This window comes from Varroa jacobsoni, unplaced genomic scaffold (genome assembly GCF_002532875.2).
Source record: "Varroa jacobsoni isolate VJ856 unplaced genomic scaffold, vjacob_1.0 scaffold_340, whole genome shotgun sequence".
In the NCBI taxonomy this organism is placed as follows: Eukaryota; Metazoa; Arthropoda; class Arachnida; order Mesostigmata; family Varroidae; genus Varroa; species Varroa jacobsoni.
In genome coordinates this window covers 356,015-381,405 of record NW_019213242.1, presented here as the reverse complement: position 1 = coordinate 381,405, position 25,391 = coordinate 356,015, and the positions used below count along the sequence as shown (strand labels likewise).

At 43.9% G+C, this 25,391-nt stretch overlaps 1 protein-coding gene and 1 long non-coding RNA gene across 2 annotated transcripts in view; one reads left to right on the top strand and one right to left on the bottom strand.

Annotated features, from left to right (window-relative positions):
• Window positions 1–1,578: 1,578 nt before the first annotated feature.
• LOC111259515 (uncharacterized) lies at window positions 1,579–25,169 on the bottom strand. The gene is made up of 2 exons (XR_002679680.2): window positions 23,591–25,169; window positions 1,579–2,026 (listed from the first exon to the last, which is right to left on the bottom strand). It is a non-coding gene; the product is annotated as an uncharacterized LOC111259515 (long non-coding RNA).
• Window positions 12,206–25,391, top strand: part of Snrk (SNF related kinase) — a 103,658-nt gene continuing 90,472 nt past the window's right edge. The window contains exon 1 of the mRNA XM_022831580.2: window positions 12,206–14,433. The gene's annotated coding sequence lies outside the window, so the exon portion shown is untranslated. The remainder of the gene's footprint in view (window positions 14,434–25,391) is intronic.

The following is a 25,391-nucleotide window of genomic DNA, read 5'->3' as shown; positions in this document are numbered from 1 at the left end:
AACTGATCGTAGACGGGAAATAGCTTTTCCTAATGCACTGCCACCGATGTATTTTTGGCACTGTGCAAAGGATGTGAGTTCTGTTCCCATGATCGATTTTTCGTGGAGGAAAAGTGTAGCATGATAAAGATTACCCAAGAGTTCCAACGGCGCTCCGTGTCTCGTATAATATTGAAATTTACTGCTGAGTTTCTTTTATTTTAGCTGCGAATCGGCACTTCTTGTGAGGTAGATTTTACCTGGTTTTTCTTTGCCGCAAATAATCTCTAAGGCTATTTTCTCGTAAGTTTAGATGGCGACATTGGTGATGCAGTGGATCAGGTCCGCCCTCTTCAAAATATAAATTTGCTAAATGCAGCATTAATTTCAAATGCAGTATTGCGTTAAAGTTAAAAGAAAAAAGATAATACATTCCTCCCGGTAAATAAACCTCCCGGTTAGAGCATGCGTGATGTACAGAAACAGACTGTAGCTCCAAACGACACAAAAGAGCTTCAAAGCCTCAATAAGACGATTCGCGGTAGGATTGTATTGTTTAGAGCCATTGCTCCACACCTGCTGTCTCTGTCCGTTAATCATTATATACGTGGGCATCATATAGCTTATTATACGTTATACCCAAATATTTGTGTAATTTCTTTTTATAGGAGTTACACCCATAGACAAAATAAATACGCTGATTACTCAAATTTCGAATGAAACGTACAAAGGGTATGCCGGACTTTCTCCACTTGCATGGCGCAACGCTTCCACCTCGTTACAAACCACCATTATTATCAGCAATATTATCAAATAGCTAACAGTCTGCTGACAAAAAGAACATGCTGGAATCCTTTCGACTTTGAAAATCTCTAAAACAAGATGAGTTCCCAATTTTGTATTACAATTGATTTGACATACCAACATCGTTGATATATTTACCAAATATATTATGTTTTATCACTTCGTTGGTTCTTTCAAAGACCAGCTAGCTCATTTTATCACACCGCGGAGCCCACCGGACGCTGGAACCAGCAGTGCGTGTTCCTCAATCGTAGCTGTCAAAATATTTATATATGCAGGTATTCTAATAAATATAGAAAAATAAACGTGAATCCAAATTATTTGTCGGTTGATGAAAAACGGTTACTTCTAAACGCGTATACGGGCGCCAGACGATGAAGTCCTTGTCGTCATAGTCACATAGATGAGTCGCTGAAAACAGCTACGCCACTTTCGATTTTGGAGCCTTTCCAATTAAGACTAAGCGGTAAACGCAAGTAAATATCTATCGAACAAACGTACAGCCCAATGGTATCATATAATGCATGAGGATACTACAGAAAATTACGTGTTCGACACGCAAATGACAATACTCATGTACAAATCAGAACGTCCTTTTGCCTGTGCACTAGTGAAGTTAATGCTACAGACCGAGCCGATGTAGGTTGCAATTGAACCCTTTGTACTTGAGCGAAGAAAAAAAATTGACAAAGCGTATACGTGTGCGTTATTGTTCTAGATGAATAGTGTGATTCACATTGAAACGTGGCAGCAACCGCACGGCAAAAAGGTTATCTTATTGAAAATACACAGGTCTCAGGTAAGTTTCTAATGAAGATATGCGTTTATTCATTCCAGCTTGTTATTGCTGAGCGATGATTTGTACCGTTATCGAAGGTTTGGGTACGATGCTATAAAAATGACTACACATGTCCAAAAGTCAACCCACACACACGGCAATGACACCACGAGTAATTGCATTTGGCCTTTGCGGTTATTTGCTGCCCAGTTACGTCTTTCTATTGATATGTACCATTGAATATAAGATAAAGTCATCTTGACTGGAAGCGCCAACGATCGACAAAAACACGGAAGGGCCGCTGCTGACAGGTGAAGTAAGCTGATATTTTTGCAGAGATTAGACATGAAACCAATTTATCTGCTCGTTTCCGTTCTCTGCTTCCATCCGTTATTTTTTAGTCAATATAATGGAACACAATTGATGAACGAAAATCCTAATTCGTGCTCAGCCGTCAGCTCAGTCCTGTAAATAAAGAAAGTTCGTTTAGCGATAATGACAGCAAACGACACAGACCAACAGGCAGAAGTCTATGCACTTCTATACGTTACAATACATAGTTGTTATTCGAAGTTGGCCAGTGTTATCTTTCTATTGCCTCGAAGAGGATACATTCTGGTACATTGCATATGTTTAGATAGGTATTATTTTGATGCGAGAAAAACATCGAAGAAGTGTCGAATTAAAAAAAATTAAACTGATCTGTCAGAACAACAACCGCGACAATGACAGAGGCGCCAAAATGTTTTCGACAACAAAAAAAAAAAACTAAAAAGAGAAATTATCGCTTTTCTTCTAGGTGTTGCTTTTCTGGTCGTCGTCCTCGACAGACAGGACGACAACAGGCGACAGCTGAGGTAAGAGACAGTGAAACAGCTAAATATACACACATAGAAAAGCGAATATCTATGCAGAACTATCGTGCTAACATCATCCAGCATTTGGAGTGCAAAGTAGCAATGCATTGGATTGCTGAAACATCGAGATGCGGCAGTAAGGACTAAAACGCGGGTAGGATCGCAGGACGCACTTCGAGCCATCAATCACAGTGGCAAAGTGCACCATTCGAGCACAGGTCGCTAGGGGGCATCACGGACGAATAGACTGCGAGTTGTTTTTTCTGAAGTTCGATCAGAAGAAGAAGAAGAAGAAGAAGAAAAAGTCATAAACCTTGGCCAAGAGGACGCCATGCGTCGCGAATTCGACGCTTTACGCATTTCGGATTGAGGGAGACGGGCAGATATCTGAGGTGAAGCGATGTACAGCGGCTTTGCTGTCGTCGCACCGCCAACACCCTACTGGACAAGTAGAATTTTCCACTTCTAGGTGGTGACAGGGTGGACGCCGGTAGCGCCGGCGGCAGAATTTGATTTTGTGAAGTATAAGAATGCGACCTATCTAAAAGTAAACTGTGATACAGTTTAACTAGTTTATACTTCATTAGTGTAATTTCCAGCTGTTCAATGTTAGGGAAATAAGCGGACAACTCAAAACGACGAATATATACGTGTGTTTGCACGATAGAGAAGTGTCACGATCCCCTACCAACAACGCCACTAGCGATTCCTCAAATAGTGCTCCTTCATAAGCTCTACAATAAATGAACAGTGCACCAGCGTCAGACGAATTGATACTTCGTATTAGAGGCTGTATGGCACTGTCCTGGAATATCGGATACTTCCTAACGCATTCGGATACAGCAGATCTACAGCCCATGTTACAGTACAATTACTACTCTCTGGACTACTGCACCATACGACGATAGCGTACATGCTATATCCAGGTAGCATGCGTTTGCCATGAAACAAAAGCAATGCGTACGATCCAATCTGATGATCAGTATGTGGTAATGATCGCTGAGTGAGGTTAGCTAGTTGCGTTGTATATCTGTTTCTCTAGTCGCGAGTCATTCAGCAAGGGCATCGACGCATTTACTTGCTACATAACATCCTCGTTGAGAAGATTCTGCAAACACGACGTTTAATTCAGTTCAGTCGGCTGGCACCGCTGATCTTCCATTCAAAGCACGACGCTCCTTATCGAACGCCCACTCGCTAAGCGCCAGAGAGAGCCAACAGCCGCTGGCGCAAAGCTATATCACTGTTGCATCACTACCGCCCCATAGAATTGCTTCTACTACGGTCAACCTTAGCACGACACCGCCAATAGCTGCGACAACGACAACAGAGATGCCAGCCACAGTTTCCCCTGTAGACCCATTATAATAGCACTGCAGCATCAATAATGTTACTTCAGTCACTAGCCCTGCAACCACGGCCCTGCCGCTAGTATACCGATTGCGTCGCTCATAACGACGGACTTCGGCTTGATGCCAGTGCTAACGTCGTCGCATTTGTACGCGACACAGGACAACGATTATGGGAACGCGACGCGGTGACCTGGACGGTGATGACGGTGCCCCGAAGACGCTGATCGTGAGCCAACGACGATAGGACAAAAGCGACCATACCAAACAAGATCAGCTTTGTGTCAGGAGTAGCAGATGTTTCCTTTGCTGCGACTGCTAGTGGTGATGATGGCGGTACTACCGCTGCTACTCGATTGTCAATACCGATTCCCAGGAGAACAGGCATACACACTTTGACACATCCGGATAAGACAGCATATATAACTAGTCGAACTATTCTATGATACCCATCGCCGTAGAAGTGTTGGTGATGATCGTACTGTGGATGTTATCGCATCAGGCAGTGTTTAGGACAAAAAAAACGGCTGTCTACTCGGACGATTGCCCATGACGATGAAAACGCTGAAAAGAACATTGATGACAGAGGGACAGTTTACGAACCTCCACTGCGCCTGGTACGCAACGAGCGGATAGTACATTTTGTTGATGTAAATAATGTATAAACGTACAGCTGTTTGAAGCAATGATATAATACGGCAATGGTGCGACATGTTGAACGAAACTGAATTCTGGCGCAACGCACGGGGTGAGCGAAAAATGGTCTTGTACATGTTTGGATTGGGGCTAAAAAAATTGACAAGAGTTTGGGAGACACGACTTTACTGGTGGAGTTGGCGCTAATGGTACTAATAACCGCGATAACAATGAAGAGAATTATGGTGGTCACAATATAGTTAGTAGCGAACAATGCGTGGAGCCAGTTAGTAGTATGAAGGATGTCCTTAAATCATATAGATACGAGGCATAATGAATTTACGTCGGAAAACTACAGTGAAGTAGACAAAAACGCGTCTCGCGAAGGGCGTCGCTTGCAGCGATTTGTCCCATTGAAAGCACCAGGTCTGGAACCCGTATGGCGACATGCAAGCCTGGAACGGCAACAAGCGTAACAACAGCAGAAGCAAACATGAGCCAAAACCAAGGCGTAGATGTATTACCTCATACTGCATTTTCTCTCAGCATATGACATAACCTGCGTCTATAGATGCTTCTATATGAATATCGTGTGGTGCTCATATGAACCTTTTTTTCTTTACAGCATTTAAAACACATTAATAGCAAACCAAATTTTCGAGCGCGGTCATGCTAAATAAATGTAATAAAAATCTCCTCTAACTCAACAGCAAATATGTATATGCTATGAGCACCTTTATTTGCTCCCATAATAAGAACGTTCGTCAATCATTGAATATGTTCAGCATCTTACTCAATCACTTCCTATCACTTCATTCAGGAGCACAAACTCCCTATACGTCCGCGGGCCTACGGCACGTCTCGTCTGTGCACTGTTACAAAAAAAAAAGGGGATGGCCTACCCACCAGTCTACCCAGTAAAAACAAAACAAAAGCAGGAAGTCTGAGATACGTTTGGCCGCTGTCCCGCTATGCCACATCTTGCATTGCTTTTCTATCTGACATCATTACAGTCGCTAGTGAGTGTGTCTCGTCATTCGGCCCTTGCTAGACTCTCAGACGGTCAGGCATCATAAAAGTCGCTATGCTGGTAGTAGTTGAAGTAATCGGTGCTCAGCCTTTTTGCTGTCAATACGGTCATCTGTCTGTTCGTTTTCTATGTAATAGCTCCAGCAGTACCTTGCTAGCGGGCCACCCATTGTTGCGGGACATCGCCTCTGCCCATCTTCACACATCGAGTTGAGACCCAGACGGGTGAATGTCCCTAGAAGTCCCGCTGTTTGCCGATCTATGTTTACTACTAACCGTCTGCGGTGCCTGCTGCTGATGGTGGTGTGCTGGATATCCGCGCGTAACGGCTTCGTGCTAAGCAGTTAAGTGGTGACCACGGTGGTGTGGCGTTGTTAGCGGCGACCATAATCTAAAACGTCGAGAGGTTGACGAACGGGAAGATAAAGAAGATGTAGAGGAGAGGCACAGGAATCAATTTGTAGTCTTACAAGTGTCGGCGCACCATCGTATCCGCTGGACAGAACGAGCGGACAAATGCCCAAATGGACAACGATACCAGCCAACGGCAGCTAAAACACATGAGGTACCGGTTCTTGAATTGTTTTGCGGTTCCGCTATTCCTTTCCATCCTCTAACACATACCCAGATCAACGCATAAAATGTCGACAGAGCAAGTTACTTTATCATCTGACTTAAGCGTCGACTACTTCCTCAGTGGCTACTGACGCTCCTTGTTATAATGGTATGACTGATTGCGCGCCACATTACTTTCACAGTTTTCTACCAGCGATTCTCTATAATCCCGCTCGTATAGTATTCCTCTTCCTTATGTCAACTACCCACAGGTATCAGTTAGGGCAGCAACTGAGTTAAGCTCGTATCGTTGGTCAGCATTGTCCGTATCTGGGGTTTCAACTGTAGTAAACCCCCTAACAGCAATTTTCCCCTTAAAGCTACCACTACAGCCACTACCATTACTATCACTACCAATAAGGACAATGACAACTCAACCAGACGACAGTTCGGCTTTGAGCCATTTTCCCCATTCCTCTTTGCTCAGTTCAGTTCTAAATAGCTTGCTGCTGTCCGACTTTCAATTGGGTTCTAAGCCCATCGCTAGTTACTTTTAGTCTTGCATTGTAAATAGGCACATAATCAGTCCAGCACAGCCACACACAAAATGCGAAGACGTTAGCTGATTTCGTTCTCTTAAGTACATATATTGGGTGGCTGGCATAGAACTGCTATACATGACAGACCTAGCTGCTACCAGATATGGTCACTCTCGGCCGGAAGCATTGTCGCTCGCGCTTACCCTTAGCTAAATTGATCGGACTGGTTTACTGACAACGAAAAGCCAGGCACTGCTTACCTGCAGACAGCTGCTAAGGCAAACGGAGGTTATACGCGAAGCATCAAGATAAACTACGTTACGTCATGAAGGAAATTTGTCACTCAGAAATGATAATGTCGTAATCGGTGCTGTGTTGGCGTCACTACCTTTGCTGATGGAGGCAACGATGATTTCCGCAATAACACCGTAGCACAAAGAGAAAGCTATTGCTTGACTAAAACGGAGTGAACTTCGCGTTGTAAATGGATAGGTACTGTTCTTTACGAGGGAAGAACGGACGAAATAATGGAAAAAATTTGACAGCAGACCACAGGCCTTTAGCTATCTTTTGGAGCAAATTGTCACTGCTGCAACCTTTATTGACACTAGCCAGTGGATACTAGTTTCACCGTCCGTTACAAAGGCAACCCCACCAAAAAAGTTCAACTAGAGAGCGATGCTGTAAGCGACTCGTTTTAGGAAGATCTTCCGATCGCTAGCGGAACTTTTACATTTTGACAGCTATTCATGAACGTTGAGCCTAAGCTGGCCTTGTATCGATTCTACTCAGAATCTCGTAAAAACGGCTTGAAATGAGGTCGAGGAACGAGCAATCTTGTTGACTTCTTACATTTTCTTTTTTTTACGATAGTATTAACAGTGATCAAATAAACGTTGCCTTTGGTAACAAAAGGGAGTAAGAGTTGTATTTACTCTATTTTACTTTGAAGTATTGTATCTCTTCCGTCACTGGAAAAGGTGAATTGTGTGCAGCTTGCATTTTGTTCAATTCCCCTGGCATACCAACCTCTGTATCTGCGCACGGCATACTCCGGAAATTTTTTTTTAGCATTTAACTAAAACTCGGTAGGTTCAGAGCGAGTCTCCTGAACAGATGCTCATTTAACAGTAGCGACGACAGTGCAAACCATGGTACAGGCGGATGGCTAAACAAAAAGGCAAAAATAGATGAAACTATACGATTGATACATAAAGAAGTACCTCACGATTTCTCGTCAAAGTTCATTGGAAGCACATAAGGATTGAACGGCGTATAGCTGAAGGAAAAGATCGTATAGAGCCCGACCGAATTAAGTGTTTTCCTCATAGATACACATACACGTTTTTTCCACGAGTTTCGTTTCAGCCAAAATGAAAAAGGAGTAGCTCAGTATCTTAACTTCGGCCGTCGATGCAGTACGGTTGGTGTCAATGCTCCGCACCACTGCTCGGATTATGACAAGGATTTATTGGCTGTCACGGGACGACCGTGCAACCAAGACGAACATCGCTTTCTGACACAGTCTTTCGTTGAAGCTTTTCATTTTGTTTTTGAGACTTATCATACTTGTTTACCACAGCGGTCGACAAACACGGTACGATCGTTTCTACGTTATTCCACTTCTATCTCAAATCAAACCCAGCACACGTAGACGTGAGATCACAAGCTCAGATCACCCGAGCGACAACAATTCATTCACTCTCAAGCTAGAGATCAGGACATAGAGGAGGAGAAAGACCCTGAGGGGAGATAAAGAAACCGAGAAAATTGTTTAGCAAGCAGAAATGGGCTTAAAACCGGTGATTTCTGTTGCTTCTTCTTTAAGCTGCCGCTTCCGAATCTCAACGGCGAACAGAACGCCGAGCTGCTATCTACAGCAGCGAACGCCACACCGTTCGTCGTAGTACAGCTCATGAATTTGACTGAATTATGTTGAATATAGCTGGGTTGAACCCCCTTTCGAAACATAGCTTAAGGCAACCCTATTAAGGATCGTTATGACGAGGAACACATGGACTCATATAAACGGCAGAAGTACAGGGAGACAAAGTTGGAGAAAACGAAACCCCTATGTCACACAAATGATATTTCTCGATAAATGCAGAATCCACAGGTGATTGTCGCGGTATTATAGGTTTACGTAGGTCCTAGCGGGAGCGGCTGAAGTAACAACCGTGATGCGAACGTAGCTATAATACTAACTCATTTCGTACCTAGACGCACATGTTCTAATTGCTACTATAGAAACGTTTGTTTTGCCTGTTTACGCAACCGTAAAGTTGTGTAAACTTACAAAAAAAAGCGTAGACGGAAGTACTCATGTTCCGTCTACGTTTAGCGAGCAGCTCATTCATGGCTCGTTTGCCTATCTGAGCTTGACACGCATGTAATGTTATGTGGAAAACTTGATCCGATTCATTGCTATTCAAATCTCCCATATATTACTATGCGAGACAATGTTACCGATAGTAATATAGTTCCAAGGTGTGGCCTGTATAATAAGTAGTTGTATATTTTCTAACAAATACCCAGTTCTGAGATAATATTTTTGACGATGCCCCTAGACAATTAATCGACGACAAGTATCTTTAATTATTTTATAATACCGTTGTCTTCTTAAATGTCTGCGGTAGCCATTGCTGGCTGCATCGGCGCATCGTGATGAGCCAAATTCAAGCGAGCGGAAAATTGTTCGAATTTAAAAAGCTCTAAAAGACGTTCATTCTACTGTAATATGTCACTATTGAAATCGATCGAGCGTGACGGTTAACGTATGGGCAGAAGACACAATCTTGTGTTCAGTGGTTTGTGGCCGGCGAAACGCAGCAGGCTAGAACTAGGCAGCGGTAAGAAGAAAGCTTACAGCGAAACGCCATCAATGCCGCTAGTAAAGGCGACTTAAGATATTCACTCAATTGTTTATTTCTGGTAGAAAGTGACGTCGCGATATGATTTCCGCGAGACGCGACACGGATCGGGCTTGGCTTACACGCTTGCCTAAACAGAGGCGTATTCTCAGCAGATGTGTAACATGCCAATAGTGTCGAATCTGCACCGGTCTTCGGAGGCAAGGACGTTTGCCCCTCTCCTAGGGTGTCCTTTTGGCGCTTACTGGTACTGCTTGAGTACGCAGGTCTAGCGATTCGAATCCGAATTTCAGCTGTTAGAGAGCAGCAGGTGTTTCAGCTGTTAGAGAGAAATAGCTAGATAAGTTCAGTGAATGGGTAACAACGTCTACGTTTCGTCCATTGATGTTGGCCTTCTGATATTGCGCTTAACGAAACATTATCCAAGCTAGTTGATATTTGGATAAACAAATGATGGACGTGACTTTCGACACGGTTGACATTATCACTACATCGTCTTTATAAATACCCTTGCGTCTGGAAAGCGTTCGTGGGCAACTGAAGTACAGACGAACTAATTTGACGCCGCGTTCCAATATTGGTATTATGTTGGTGGGTGCCAAGTGACTACCCCTCTCAATTCTCGCTAATAACCCGGCTCAGTATCTATCCAAATAACCTGCTCAGTGTATATGGATGTTGATGGATGCGATGTCGGAGTACTTGGCAATGGATCTTGCTGGCATTTTCTACCTGGCGCACTATTTAAGGTATCGCCGGTAAAGCTAACATGTATATCTATTTATCCTTAAAAAAGTAAAAGAATAATTTGAGTATGGTATCTTGATATTCAATAGCCAAGTAAAAAAAACTGTTCCACAAAAGAACTAATTTGTCAAAAAGATGACCTCACTCTACGGCTTATCATGTCAATAGCGGTTGAAATCATCTGTGATAACTTGTATTTCGTTGTGGTTTTTCTTTAGAACATTCCCGATAGCCCCAAGGTTTCAATGTGTATTTGTCGGTAATCGATACTGTATTTCTATTCCTACTAGTAGTCCTAATGTAGTGGTCGCAGACGGAAACACCACCGCTCAAGCTAAACACTTGTGTTATGCCGCTGTTGTTATTATTAATAATACTCGTACCTGCTTCAACTTCGAACAACGACAGCAGAAGGTGCTTCAGTGGATATGCAGCTGTTGTGTCGCAGTGAAAAAGAGGACCTTGGCCGCCAGGGCGGGAACCATAGTCAGAAGCACCAACTATCGTCATCGCGGCCTACCGTCACGTAGAAACGGCTGCACCTGCAGCGGACTCTGCCGCTACCGCGCCGTAAGCTATCCACCCTATCGTAGTACACAAAGATCTTCAGATCGGATGTACACCCACAGGCGGACAAGTGGACTGGCTGGAGACCCTGCCCTACGCCAACGATGAGTGATGCTGGCTCGAATCTGCACATGGACACCCCCATACCTTTCGAACTTATTGTCCTGCCTCGTTTCTGTCGGCAACTTTAGCTCTAGTAGAGCTGTTTTCTACTAGAGCTAGTAATAAAGGTAAGTATGGCAATATTGCCCAGTACCCGCATATTACCAAGGTAATGTATAGATACGTTCAAAGTCATGCTACTTTCGGCTAGGGCGAAGCGTCTGGTGGTACGAGGTGGGCTAGGCGCTGACGCTGTTCCTGCGCTGCCAACAGCTGTCGTTACCGCCTAAACTCTATAGCAAATGATTTATCTATCGTTGTTGCCATTGCTGCTTGCTGCGCGTCAAGAGTGGACGTGGCTTGCATTTCTGTACAACGTCCGCGTGTATGCACTGATACATATGAATAAAAATGTATAAGTACCTAAAGTATACAATAGGTTATTTGGTATATGATGAATGCCAATAAAGCAATCAGCTTCGATAGTTGCCGCCGTTAACGCAGACTCTGTCTAGCAACGTATTCCATTTGCAGTAGATCAGGTGATGGCAAGCAAATTTTATGACGTTTGAGTATTCATTGCATGACCTTGTATTGGATCCGATCCGCATGCCTGTTTCTGTCCGTAAAGCTAACAACTCGGTGCTCTTCGATCCGAGCTAAACCGACTAAAATGCTACGATTTTTAATAGGGGCCATCGACTACGTGTATTGATCATCATATCTGTGTGAAGCTTTGCCAGACGACAATTTATTGTTGTCAACCGTAGTGGGCTTTTTCGTCATTAGCCCGAAGTGATTTAACCCAAGTTATCGCAATTGACCTTCTGATCGATTATCAAGATGTGCGCGAAATGGTCCATTGTAGCAAGATTTGTTTCTGTGTAGCCGTTGTGACGCCATTGACGCTGATTCTACAACTGCAGCTGGTATTGCGAATTTTTATGCGGTTCTATTGTCGCGTTTCTTCGCGAAGCTCAGACCTCTGTCTCGCATCACAGCTCGTTTCGCAAAGCAGTCATATAAGAAAGACTGTCGAAAATTAGGTACAAAAATGTCGAGCTTCGACGTTAGGTTTTTGACCACGTTGCTCGAGCCGATGCGCAAAATCGGTCGTGCGTTGTTTTCATACCTCATATCTTCTATGGGTACTAGTTGTTATTATTTACAAGCGGTGCTAAACAGTCATGACGAGAATTGGGTATCTCTTTGTATGGTCACACAAATTTCTAACGTACCATTGCCATAGGCCATGGAACTGCTAAGGCTAAGGAGCTGCGTCCGATGGCGTCGAGACAATAACTGTTACTACAAATATTCCACTAAACTATCTGTTGGACTATTTCCGTCTGATTTGACGCGTGTATCGTATTTTGTTTTCCGTCATTTCTTTTTGTTTCCTATTGCCAATAGTGGAAAATCGGTTTTCGGTCGATATTCTGCTGCGATCGATTCGAGGAGCGGGACTCTGCCCGGCTGAACTGACAGATACATAGACAGAAACTGAAGTTGACCTGACGATGCAGCATCACGTACTGGCTCCTCTACCGTGCTGCTAACGGCCGAAATAAAATAATTTCGCTAAGTATATGCTTTGCTACTGGAACACTGACGCCTTTAGGGTATTCTTGGCAAGACCGATGCATATTAGTTGACTTTAGTCGAGCAGTTGTCTTCACGTCTATTCGTTCGTTCTTCATTATCATTATCATCGCCGCCGACCGTCCCTCGTACTTGTTTGACCGCCAGATGGCGCAAACCACAAAATTACTGTTGGCGCTAGTCTCGCCACCACAGTCCTTTACGATGAGCGTTAATTTCTCTACTGGAGAAACCCTTTATCATCGCAAAGGAGCCATTGCGCCAGTGTCCTTGTTATCATCACCACAATGATACTCGTCATCTTTTCCGGGTAAGTAAGTGGTTTTTGTCCCCATAAAGAAATGACGGAACAAGGGGGCGTCAGGGGGTAAAAAAAATGCAGTCAATCGTACGCAAGTCTTGTCTATAGCTCATCTATAGAAAAAAAAAAAAAACTGCTGTTCAGAGAACGAGAAATGTGTATATGTGCTATGTATGTAAGGATAGAGGCCTAGAGATAATGCGAGAACGGTCGCCGTCAAAACAAGATTCCAAATGTAAACGATCATATGCATAAGCAGAAGAGCAATGGTAGCTCTCTGATACAGTCAGATGGAGTGAATCAAGTCAGCTTTTCGGTGAAATGGATCATATGCTTTTTCCATATGCTATGCACAGTAAAGGTCTTGCATAGGTGGTGCATTTAGCACCACATAACCTATATATATATATATATAAGTTGGACTCGTTGGTGGTGCATATATTACATAGTACATATATGACTTGCTGCCATGTTGAGTTACGCAAAGGGCAAAATGTCCTCTTATTATTCAAGCGAATAGATATAATGAGTCTCAGTGGACTAGGGTTTTGCGTACTACATTTGACTTGCTCAATAAAATTAGCGATCGACATTAGAAACAGCTTGATGCATGCTTTTTTTTTCCATATTTCTGCAATAAATATATACGGATATATTGATAGATAAATAAATAGACAGACAGATAGACATAAGTGTATTATTAGAAAATTGTACAAACGGATGCTTGTGCACGCTAACTGTACAGGTCACTATATAAAAGTCGAACCAGACTTATTCCGAAAATTTTATACTCTGCCAGCCTATAATATCTTTGCTCAATGTTTTTGATAAACGCCGAAAAAAGTGTCACCACTCGACATTCATGTTCACAGTCATACGCTTACATCCCACCGTGATATGTGTGTATATATATATATATATATCTAATGTCTACTGTACCGCTGATTTGTACTTTAATCAAGCTTTTTAACGTGTTTGCTATACATTGCCATCTGCCATCAGCCTGGTCAACGAAAATAAAACAACGACAGAAAAATATCACTGCCAAACGGATCATGGCACAGAACAACGAGTCCCGACTGCTAGCGGCGGTCTGAACATGAATCATCAAGAATGACTATTTAACGAAATGCCATGCTTAAGGATAAACGTAGCACAAAATGACAATTTTTTGCCTTGAGGAAATTAATCTCGCGTTTACTTCTCAAGTATCAATATAGATCACGGCACGAAGTAACAGAAAAAGTTATCGTGGCAGCGGGAAAAGGGAGCGCGTAGCTCAACATGAACTGATCAAATGGCGCACGACATTCCCTCAACTTTTGTATCGTGCACGAACGCATCTCGCCCACGTCGCCCATCTTCTACATATGATACAATAATACAGAGAATTACCGGTGAGTCGTTACAATAAGTGATAGGAATACCCTGAATGTCAAACATTCATCGCGTCAATGTTTGCACAGGGCTGATACAATGTTCGTTCTACCATTGTCTAAGCTAACGACGAGCGTACGTTTCTCTGCCGTCGATTATCTCCTATGGTTCGAAATGGCAGACGACAGAAACGTGCTATGGCAGTCAACAGGTGATTTACGTGTACACAAAACTTTGAGAAACGCTAAAAGCGCAAAAATTTAGCTTAACATCAACGAAAATGAAATTCACTAATACACGACAGCATCAGTAACATCAGCACCGTTTCTAAATGCTGCAAGGTAGGTCTCTCTTTTCTATTGATAGGCCGTTGACGAACGTTTACTGCTATGAAAAATTCTAATAGTAGTAATGTAAATAACAGTGACGACGCTAGTTAACGGCTTTCGGCTGCCGTCGGGTTCAACACATTACTGCGGTTCAAGTCCACACTTCATACATGTAACTATTAATCGATTTCGAAGATACAGGGAGGCAGATCTAAGAAAGTAGAAACGTGAGCAGTTTTTACCGGTCGTTAGCAAACAAGCTTATTTCCGCCGCCGGGAAGAATGGCTTGTTCTATTCATGTATTTAGGGCTTTCTCTTCGTTGTTGGAGTCGCTGCGTTTGGCGTCGTCGCTGGTGACAACAGTTTCTGCCGATTGTATCGTTTTCAACGGATCATCATCTACAACGGCTGTCGCATTAGACAGCCGCGACATGCAACCGACTGACGGCGGCAGAACGCACCGACAGCGATAATGATGATGATGATGATGATCCTCAAGAAAATAATGACATATATTTTAATAAAACAAGACCCCTTTATAGCTGTGTATTTTCTGGCATCGTTTTGCCATCTCATGCCTCTTTTTGGTATCCGCAGTCGAACCCGTCCCTATTACCTAAATGTTTATTCGCATATTATGCGTGCCACAGGGTAACTCGAATCAACGAAAATGGTTCAACAATAACAGACTTCTGCTGCAATATGGACAAAAAAAAAGAAAAAAAAAAACGACTCGATTTCATAGAAAGCTAGCATGCTCATACATAGAAGTAGCAGCAGCAGCAGCAGCAGCACTATAGGCCGAATCACTGTCGGTTAAGGTTGACATAAATATAGTAGGCACTAAGCACTAATCAATAAGCAGTGTTTCGAAGTAAAGTACCACGTCGAGTTCAGCGATTCTAGCACGGCGTTATGCTGTACCAGCCGATTACATACATGGACCAATGGAAACGATTAAATTATACGTTAGACTTATACGAATTATTCATAGACGCTGCAGGACAGTATGGAAAGAGAACATAAGGTCGTCGAGCCTGAATAAGGCAAACGTAATTATTGGATGTGGATAAGTCGGTTTACATGTGATGCTCGTCCGATCGTTCTGTTCGCCTCCACTCGTCTTAGCTAGCTAACATCAAGAAATGGCCTACGCCATAAATTGCCAGTCTGTATGTCCAAAAGCGAATTGTGTGTCTCAACAGTCCCGGCGTGTTTAGTTCAAATGACACTAGTAACCTCTGATGAACGCATCTATTGCGTGAAAGCAGATACAATTAAACGTATAGACCAGAATAGGCAAATTACCAATGGGTACGACGCATCTGCAGGGGAATCTGTTTCTTCTATGTTCAGTGCGGCAGGTGCTCGACGAGTTGAAAGCGGTTGGCAAGGTTTAGCGTATCTATGGAGCGCTTTCTGGATCTGCGCTGCCCGCCAGAATCGCTGCTATACCTTCCGACATTGGTGAGCCAGGTTATATAGCAACATTTTAGCTTGGATATTTCTTCGAAAAGCAACTCTCTTCCCTGACAATCAGGGTCGGCGATGACTGCAATGACGCGTTTAACACCAAATGCTAAACGTCAAGGTCAACGTCTTTGCGTTAAAGATCTTCTATTCTTCGATTTATGACTGGTGAGTTAGTGGGAGAAAGCTTATTACAACTCCGCCGGTACGTTTATTCGTTGAGTTTGTATTATTCGTTGCAGTAATAGTACCGTAAGTATCATATGTGACGAAGATAGGGTTACGAATCTGAGCTGTTTGTGGTACTTTTGGTACTGAGTCAACGAAAGCCAGCCTTCATTGATGTCCGTTGTGTGCAGACAATGGGCATAGCTTTGCAACATTTTTTACCTAGGTAGTTGTTAGGTGTGACGGAAGTTGCTCAACTATTGCAATCAGCTACGTAAACTTTTGTTATGTTTAGTTACGTGAGACCAAGGAGCAATAATTAACTATCGCTAATATTGTATACATTTCGATGCCCATTTAACAATAGAGCTATAAGTGAAGACGTTCTTTTTCTGTCCTGACATGCATGCGAAAACTGAATGAGACTTCTGATTCGTTTGAGACAAGTTTGTCTATCGTATAAAGCTTTGCCTTCGACTTTCGCCGATCGTCCGAGATATTCCAGTTAAGTTGAACAGTCGTCGCATTGTTTCCCTTATCCTGAAGCCTTCAGCGCAGAACAACACAATCATCCCAGGAAACAATAACAGTACATTTAGCACCGACGACATAAATACGCCACCCCGTTCGGTCTACGAGCGTCAAAAGTGAGTCGAATTTCTAGTCCTTAAGGGCACCCCATTAACTTGCATGTCTCCCCCAAAGCGTCAACGCGGCTAACTAACACCACCGGCAGTGGTGGCGACACTCTTCTCTGTGGCCACCATCAACGCTACCACTACAATTGTTAAAGCCCTTACTGGTGTTTATTCTCATGGTCATTTTCATAGCGACCGTATTCGGCTGTGTGCATGTTGCGCTATACGCGTACGATACGCCACGGTACAGCCAATCAGTGCCAACTTCAGCCAGAGCAAGACCCTGCCGACGTCACCATGTTGTGTCGTCGAGTGGACTCTATTTCATTTGACGGTTAGACTCTGCCTGCTCGCGTTGGATCGGTTTGGCTTAGGCCAAGAAACTGCATTTTCGCAGTTGCCGAACAGCGGACACCAAATCAGAACAGACAGAAGCAATCGACGAGCGGCGGCCCAGGAGACTTCTCGGTCGGATTCCTTGAAGGCTCCCGAGATGCTTAAGTGGAGGAAGACTAAAGGAGATCAACAACTAATCGTCCCAAGTCGTCCGCACATACGCCGCCGCTACCACCCAGCATTCCAGCTAGACGGCGCCAACAACGACATTGGACAAGACGAAGACGCAGGCAGTAAAGACGAAACAGCAGCAGAAACGCAGAGTTGACGGAGAAGTAGAAGAAGAATTTGCTATTTTTGTTGCTGCTGTCATCGTCGTTGGCGTTGTTGTCCAGAGCCAAACGCTGACGCTGCAAAGGACTCTGAGATGGACACAACAAAAACAAACAAATGAAAATGTAGGAAGGAGGGCGTTTGTTGTGTTGGTGAATTCCGTTTCTTGTTCGTCGTGTCCAATTGCTGATGCTGTTCTATCTGCGTCTTGACTCGAACTTGACGCAAACTGTTGCTGCTATGGCTGGTCATGTAGGAAATATCGGCGCTGCTCGTAACTAGCTGCATCAACATCGACCAGCAAATCGGGCTCCCCAGCACAACAAAGCAGGACGAAGACAAACCAGCGGCGTTTGTCGTTGAGGTCGAGATTGACTGTGCCGTTCTTGTCGTCGTCGTCGTCGTCTTTCGCCATTCTCCGCCGCTAGTCGCTGCAGCTATCAGCATTATCACCACTACTGCCGCCAGCAAAATACACAACGGCTATCACGACTTCATTGGTTGGGTCGACGTCGTCCAACGAAATGGGCGAGAAGAAGAAATCTGCTACGGACCAGCGTTCGACGCTCAGAGCCACCGATGGCTACTTTCGCACACAGAAGAACTAACAGATACTATGGACGGCATCACTGCCATGGGTGCCCGGTCGGGCTTTTGCTGTTGGCAAGGCAGCGGTGTCGCGTCCACAGGCCGCAGAACTGCAGATGCAACTCAGCGACAATTCTCATCGACGTTCAGAGACGTTCGCAGAACACGAGGCAGTGCAGAAACACGGCGGGACCAGCAGACTCAAGAGGTTTATTTCTTGTTGTTATTGCTGCCGTTGTCTGTCTGTCGATCTATAAGAAGGAGGCGATGGAGAAGAACGAAACACCAATGAACTATAGCCGGAGAGGCTGCATTGTCGCATTGCAGCGGGCCCGCTGTGCCGCTGCGGCAGCGTCGGGTGCTTGCGACGGCCTTTGAAACAGCAACGGAATCGACGGCGATCGACGTCTTAGTTTTCGTCTAGTCCCTTCTCTACTTTTATAGCGGGTCTCTCGTGCTGCGCTCAATATTGAACGAGCATTGGCCGTACCGCCACTAAAGATGCATTCATTATTACTTGACATTGGCAACAATGGTAGCAGCTTCAGCTACAGCAACAGCAACAACAACAGGCACCGACATCATGACGCGTTGACAGGGCCTGACTTGTTGGGCCAGCCGATTAGTTAGCCAATGAGCATTACGTGGCCGATTGTTATTGTGCCGTCACGGTTATACGCTGGCAACTGGCTTTCGCCACAGCAGCCCTTAGTAACATTAATGTAGCAGACGGAGCAGTTTTGTCCAGTGTGGTCAAAGGACAGATTTGTGTTGGCCCAACTTGGGCTAAAACTGTGAAAAATGTTGTCCATACTATTTCTACTGATTGTTGATTATAAGCCGCTGATATATTTTCTGGGTCGTAGGCTGCGTTTATGGTGCTTGCCATCCCTGCGGCCGTTTTCGGTTCGGGCTGATGCTAAAGCAGCCAACAGGCCTATGAACGTTCAATGAGAGTGTGTGAGCAGGCGAAAGCGGACGGATGAGTACCGAAAAAAGCCGGATCGGGCCAGCGAGCGGGACAACACCGGCAAACTCGTGGCAGAGTCTCGATACAAGCGCCATGCTGCCTATCACTGCGAGAATTAGTGACAAGACGATATGGTGGGGAAAGCTTTGCAGATTAGCGCAGGTCTGCCATCAAGTCCTGCAAAAAAAGCAGAAAAACGATGAAGGCCAGCCGAGCAAAAGATAGCAGAATAAAGTAGAGTATCTCGAGGATTCCGCTTCTTTTTCTGTAAGCCCGATCATTATACGCCATACATAAAGAGAGGTAGAACTGCAGGACTTTATTGTTTAGTTAAATCGACGAAGACACGAGCAAGTCTCTAAGCTGTTGTTCTATGTTCGGCCATTCTTCGCTCTTCTTAGCCCTTCTGACACAACGACAAACGCTGAAGCAAACGGTTGGCTTTAGAGTGAACAATTTTTGTTTGAACGGAGTATAGAAAAACCTGATACTGGTCATCCTAAGTTTCTACGGCTTTGAAGCTTGGAAAAGACATTGGCGTAGTCTTCGTTTTTGCATATGATGCTCCTATTCATAAAGAACGTTACAACATCTTAGTTATCATTAATTGCAACAATTTCAGGTCCAAAATATTTATGGCTAATTTATACTAAAACATAGTTAACGAACGTCTTATATATATATATATATATATATAGTGTAGACCCCTTATATATAGTTCAGACATAATCTACGCATTGTACGTGCCGGGAAAAGTTGACCATAGATGAGCGTTAATCGACATTCGTGCATAGCTCATCGCTAACTCACAGGACGCAACCTTTGTTTAAGTAGTTTTTTTTACTGAAAATGTGAAAACCAACAGCGCGCCACCGACGAGAAGTCCAGAAGCAGTCATATCGAAAAATTAGTTAATCTAGGCCGAATATGGCTCAACATGCAGATTTCAACCGATACGGTCGACAACGGTGTCACAAAATATGCTCAACTCCGGTGTACACCTGGTTGGTCTGTAGGCAAAAAGAGAATCAGGGACTTCAACCCACCGATCCGTTTCAGACCGCGGGCCAGTTACGGCGCAGTAGCCAAACACTTTAATTTGAATTCCACTCAAATGAGGCCCTCACATAAGACAGAACCTGTTGAACGCGTAGAACGATTATGGGGATTCTGAAGATCGGTCAAGATTACTAGCAATAGAACAGCATATATAGTGAGCAATTGCTATTGCCCACCCTAGACACTGCAGTGGCTTGAAGGTTTGTCCACAGAATTAATATCTAAAAACAAACTGTCCGCCTGCATTAATAGCATTAGGGATCAAAGTACAAGCCAGGGCAGGGGTGCACAACAGTTTTGGTTATGGCAAACTCGATGTGGCGGCTATGAGTTTTAGTTAAAATAGTACTTCTATATTTGCTGAATAATACAGTATGACCAACAGCTCCTAGTACAACAAAGCTGATAGCAATCATAATAAACATCACAAGCACTACTATAGAACTCACCGCCATTGTATGTATCTTTATGCGCTCCATTATCAATAGCTAAATCTACTATTTTTGGTAGTTTATCTATGAAAGCAATCGTCCATGTTCATAGGGGGTTAGTTGACTAGAACGTCTATACAGAGATGTGTGCAAATGGAAAACCTGAATGATGACATTTTGACTGTTATAATTTTTTACTACAAACTCCGCTAAGGTATAGTCACGTTAGAAATTTAGCTTCTGTGATATCAAATCAACCTGGGATTTTGCACGCCTATTCGAAGGTACTTCGCATAGGTTGGAGCACTTGAATAGGCGCCACAAGTGTCTCTTAAGCCAATGCATTTTTTCTCACAAGAGTTAGAGATTGCCAGCTATACGTGTAATTCTATTGGGCAAAAACTGTCCAACATTAGGCTTGACGACCTAAAAGATGTTAAAAAGTCTACATTTCAAGATTTTCGAGAGCTGACAAGTGTCAGAGTCTATGCTTCACGACGGATACCAACTACAATATAGTACGTGTCTCGTAATTTGTCTTGTGTTATGGTCGCTAAGCGCGTGCGATTGGAGACGACCAGACCACATATCACTCTAGACACTTTAAATTTCAACAGAGTAAGAAAGTTATCGTATTTAACGCAGTCCATAAAAGAAGCGCCTGCCTCGTCTCAAGAGTGACGAGCGTCAATATAAACGACAAGATTAGAAATCATTTGAAGATTGTTCTTCACAACGGCGTCATCCACTACTTGATCCTCCGTCGACGCAAAACGTACGAACTACAATCGCAAAGTATTTACTGCCTCTTTCTCACGGCACCTACCGTATTTTCGCCCTTATGTTATTACCCACCGCCATGTCGATTTAATCCTTCGTTTTCTCTCTACAGATCTGTGCCCTTTACTAGACATTTTAAAAAACGACAATATACTCTTATTTCATTCGCTTATAGAAAATACTCTTTTGCCTGGCTGCCTTGTCCTATTGTTTTTTTCAGCGCTTATTCGCTCTCACCCTTCAGTTTTGTCGTCGTCTACAAAACGAAGCAAATGGCGTCAGTCCGTTGAGCTGCTACCGTTATAGGCCGACGAATTAAGATGCGCGTTACATAAACGATCTGGTTTACCTGACGTTCTGACAGAGCATAACATGGCTATAATGCTCGCAGTGGCTGTAGTTATTTATGTTTCCGTGGATGGCGATGTAGCAGTCGAAATGAAAACATTTGACCAGCGCAGACTCAAGTCTCTTTGTTTGTGTGCGCATGTTTGCCAGTTCGCCTGCTGTTGCCCCCGTTATCGTTGGTACTCACATGAAATGAAACATCACCGCTTCTGGGGGCGCGGAAATAACAACAACAGCCGAAGCTGGCATGATATTCGTTGACGTGTGTCAAGATTCGTCCGGCAAAACCCTAAATCAATAATGGTATTGTCCATATAGTGACAGGTCGCTACCTGTATGCAACAGCAATACCAAGAGTAGATCGAGGCAGTACTCGAGCTATAAAGAGGATGTGCGGTGATGCCCTGAGGAATGTTCTATAATGAGTGATGCACATCTGTGTATCAAATAACGATAATAAGCAGTAAATGAATAACAGCTAAAACTAACAAATAATGAAACCCGAATGTGCTATCAAGTAGGAGATCCTATTTGTCAATAGTGCTCTGCTAGACAAATGGAGTCAGATCTGTAATGACATCAACAAAGTATGCCATATAGACCAACAGCACAGGCCCTATTTGTTCGGGTCTTGTGCGGTAGATACTATGATAATGTAACATTTTGCGTTTTGCTTTCTAAAACTTGCTTCGGTACTAATTGTAAACCATGACATATTTACATAAGGTCGTTACTATTGTTATTATTTATGTGGTCTATTCACCTAGCAAAAATGGGGTGATCGACTGCGATGCAACGTAATGAAATGCAATTCTGCAAAAGGAAAGCCAAGGGTCCATGAAGAGAAGTTCCCCTGCTACGAAAATGGGTTTCGAAATGGCACCGTCAGCGCCATTAATACGACGCAAAGAAGCAATGACTGCTGTCCGACGATGTCGTCCAAGCTGGCGACCGTTGAGGAGGACCAGCTCTGCTATTTCCTCTATTTCTGTGCCAAAATGACGACCACCAGCAGCGTTGCCATTGACGGCGAAGTCTATATGATATAGCACAAAAGTCGTTCATCGGGCCATCAAGTCTCGATCAACACAGCAGGCCAACATCCACTTGGTTCGGGCATCTATCCCTGTTCTAATCCACGCTTTGATCCCTAACGCTATTAACAGCATAGCACTTGCTCTTAAGCATTAGCACATTCAACACTAGATAGCCAATCGGATGGATTGGGCTGTCGTCTGGTCGTACGCAATAATATTCCAATGGCCATCTCCAAAGTTGTCTCGCATTTTGACGCTTCACCCGCAAGCCGCAAATATCAATAAACGAATATAGGAATATAACAAATCGCCTTGAGTTTTTTTTTTTTTTCTTTAGTTATGCACAAGTTCTTTTCAAAACTACGCGCTTTGATTCGAACTGTTCCCCTGTTCAAGTACTAATACTGTTCAGCGAATAAGCGTCGGCATTGCCACAACAACTTTGGTAGCAGATGGCCAAAATGTCGGCGAGCAGCGCCTCGACGTCTCTTTTTTTTATGCCGCGTGCTGATGGGGGTGCGGAAAAAAGTGGAATGTGACGCGAACATTAATCCATATTTCATATTGTTCTAGAATTGCTTCGTTGTAGTTATCGGTGTGGCATGAAGTAACCATTGTCACATTTTCTACGCTTTTAGAAAAAGGGTGCAACACTTTCTGCGGTGCATTTCACCCCCTAACGTTAACGAGCCCATGGTGAATCTTCTAGATTCGTCTCATACGATGCGAAGACGTATACGCCAAGGGATGTACACTACTGGTTATTGTAACTTAAGACGTTATGGCGACACGAGCGTAATTAGAAGCGAAATTTGTTAGTACTACATTGCTCTTCTATACAGAAATGCTTAGGGAATAGAATGAGATCTGTTGACTACCTCTCAGAAATGCCCCTACGAATTATTATCATCGCTTATCTTCGGAAAAAAAAATTAAAACAAGGCTCTAGAAACAAAAATCACATTCTTCCAATCGATTTTAGTTTGATGTTATTCAATGCGAATACTTACTCGCAGTGAACGTCACTAAAAATACTCCTTGTTTTAGCTTTTCGATATTCACTTCACTCACTTATTTAGCGGGCAAAATAGCCCCACACAATTTCCTTCGTATGTTCTTCGTACGTATATCTATGTACGCATACACAGCCTTATTCCATTCAGTATGGGGTGCATGCCCTTTTCTTGCCCGCTTATCACTCAAATAAACGCTATTTGCTTCTTTTGCAATGTATTAACAGCATTGACAACATCATTAATAACATTCACTTAATGACGACAACGATAACAGCATTTGGAATAGGCACGACGCGGCGATAAAAACTCGCGGTAGCAGCGCGGTAACGACCACGCTAGAACTAGCACGTAGCGCAGTCTCTACGACAATCAAATGCACCACGAACCAACAATAACACGAACAGTAACCAGCCCGACAAACTTCAGTAGCCACTAATACACAGTCGTAATGGATATTCCTTGCGCGCACTTTAATCCAAATCAGTGACGAAGATGGACGACTGGGGTAACCCTTCGTTCACTTGGTGTCGTTTCCAGTAACGGTTGCCTCCACCAGCACCCCAAGCAGATAGCCGGTCGAAACATGCGGGGTACTCTGTACACGTAGAACTGCTGCTGTTTGGCGTTGATTCCGGCCGTATTATAGGGTTAGAGCATGGCCCGCTCCGAAAACGATGCTGTTACAGCGGCGTACGTGACGCTGACGGCAGCGGTGACAGCCAAGCAAGCAAGCAAGAAACGATTTTTGTGTTGCGAGATAACACAACGAAAAATCAATGCAATGCAAAGCATCAGCGTAGGTGTATTCTTGCTTTTGTCTTCGTTGTCGTCGTCATTCCTTCCTAAGAAACGCGGGAAGTGACCTTTCCATAAAAGCACGAGTCTTAATTGAGGAATTCGTTATAAGCGATTGTGGTACTTAGTGTTACTGCGACCGCTACAGGTGATCAACTTCATCTTGCGCCTCGCTTGTGATCAATACTGCTTCGTTGTCCCAGTGATAGCGCAGCGCGTAACACGTTTGCTTGCTAATCATCGGGACACGTGGTGATCCAGGTTCGAATCCGGGCATGACCACACTTTGTTTTGTGCTGGCGGCCCGACGTAAGCAACGTTTAACGACTTAAAAGTCGAATAAAAAACATGTTGTGTTCTCGATCGTTCTTGCGTTTATCGGCCAACTTTCAGATTTAAGCCCAACTCAATACTGTAGCACTATCGCACAGCTGCAACAACGATTCCATGATTAGTCACCAGCTGAGCGGCTTGTTCCTGTTGCGTTCCGGGGTTCGCCTGCATACATACGTGTGACACTCCACAAAACACTCAAGACGCAATGCGCTCACAGAACATAATCAATGATGCCCACGTTCCATTCACTGACTGCAATCGAAGGCTAGGAAACTGTCAGTGGCAGTGTAACTAGTCCAGTTACATACTTCCGATGCTAACTTCTTACTATACTAGATAATAAATGATTATATACAACGCTTCGCCATTTGTTTGGCGCTGGCGCGTCTGTTCGACAATTCACCGCCCGCTCAGGGCTATTTGATCTTGGATCTTGGCAATCGATGCCGTCTTGCATCTTCGGCGTGCTGTTCTTCGGATGCTTCGATGGCGAGGAGGTCGCTGGGAGAGGAGACTGCCCTATACATAGAGGCAAGGGAGCGTTTGAGAGCGGGTGCCACAGTAGAAGCACCGTTGCATGAGGTGCTATGACTCGCTGGACTAGTGGCTATTTGTCGTGTAATTGCGTTTCTGTCATCTGTTATACTGCTACAACAGTCGTCTC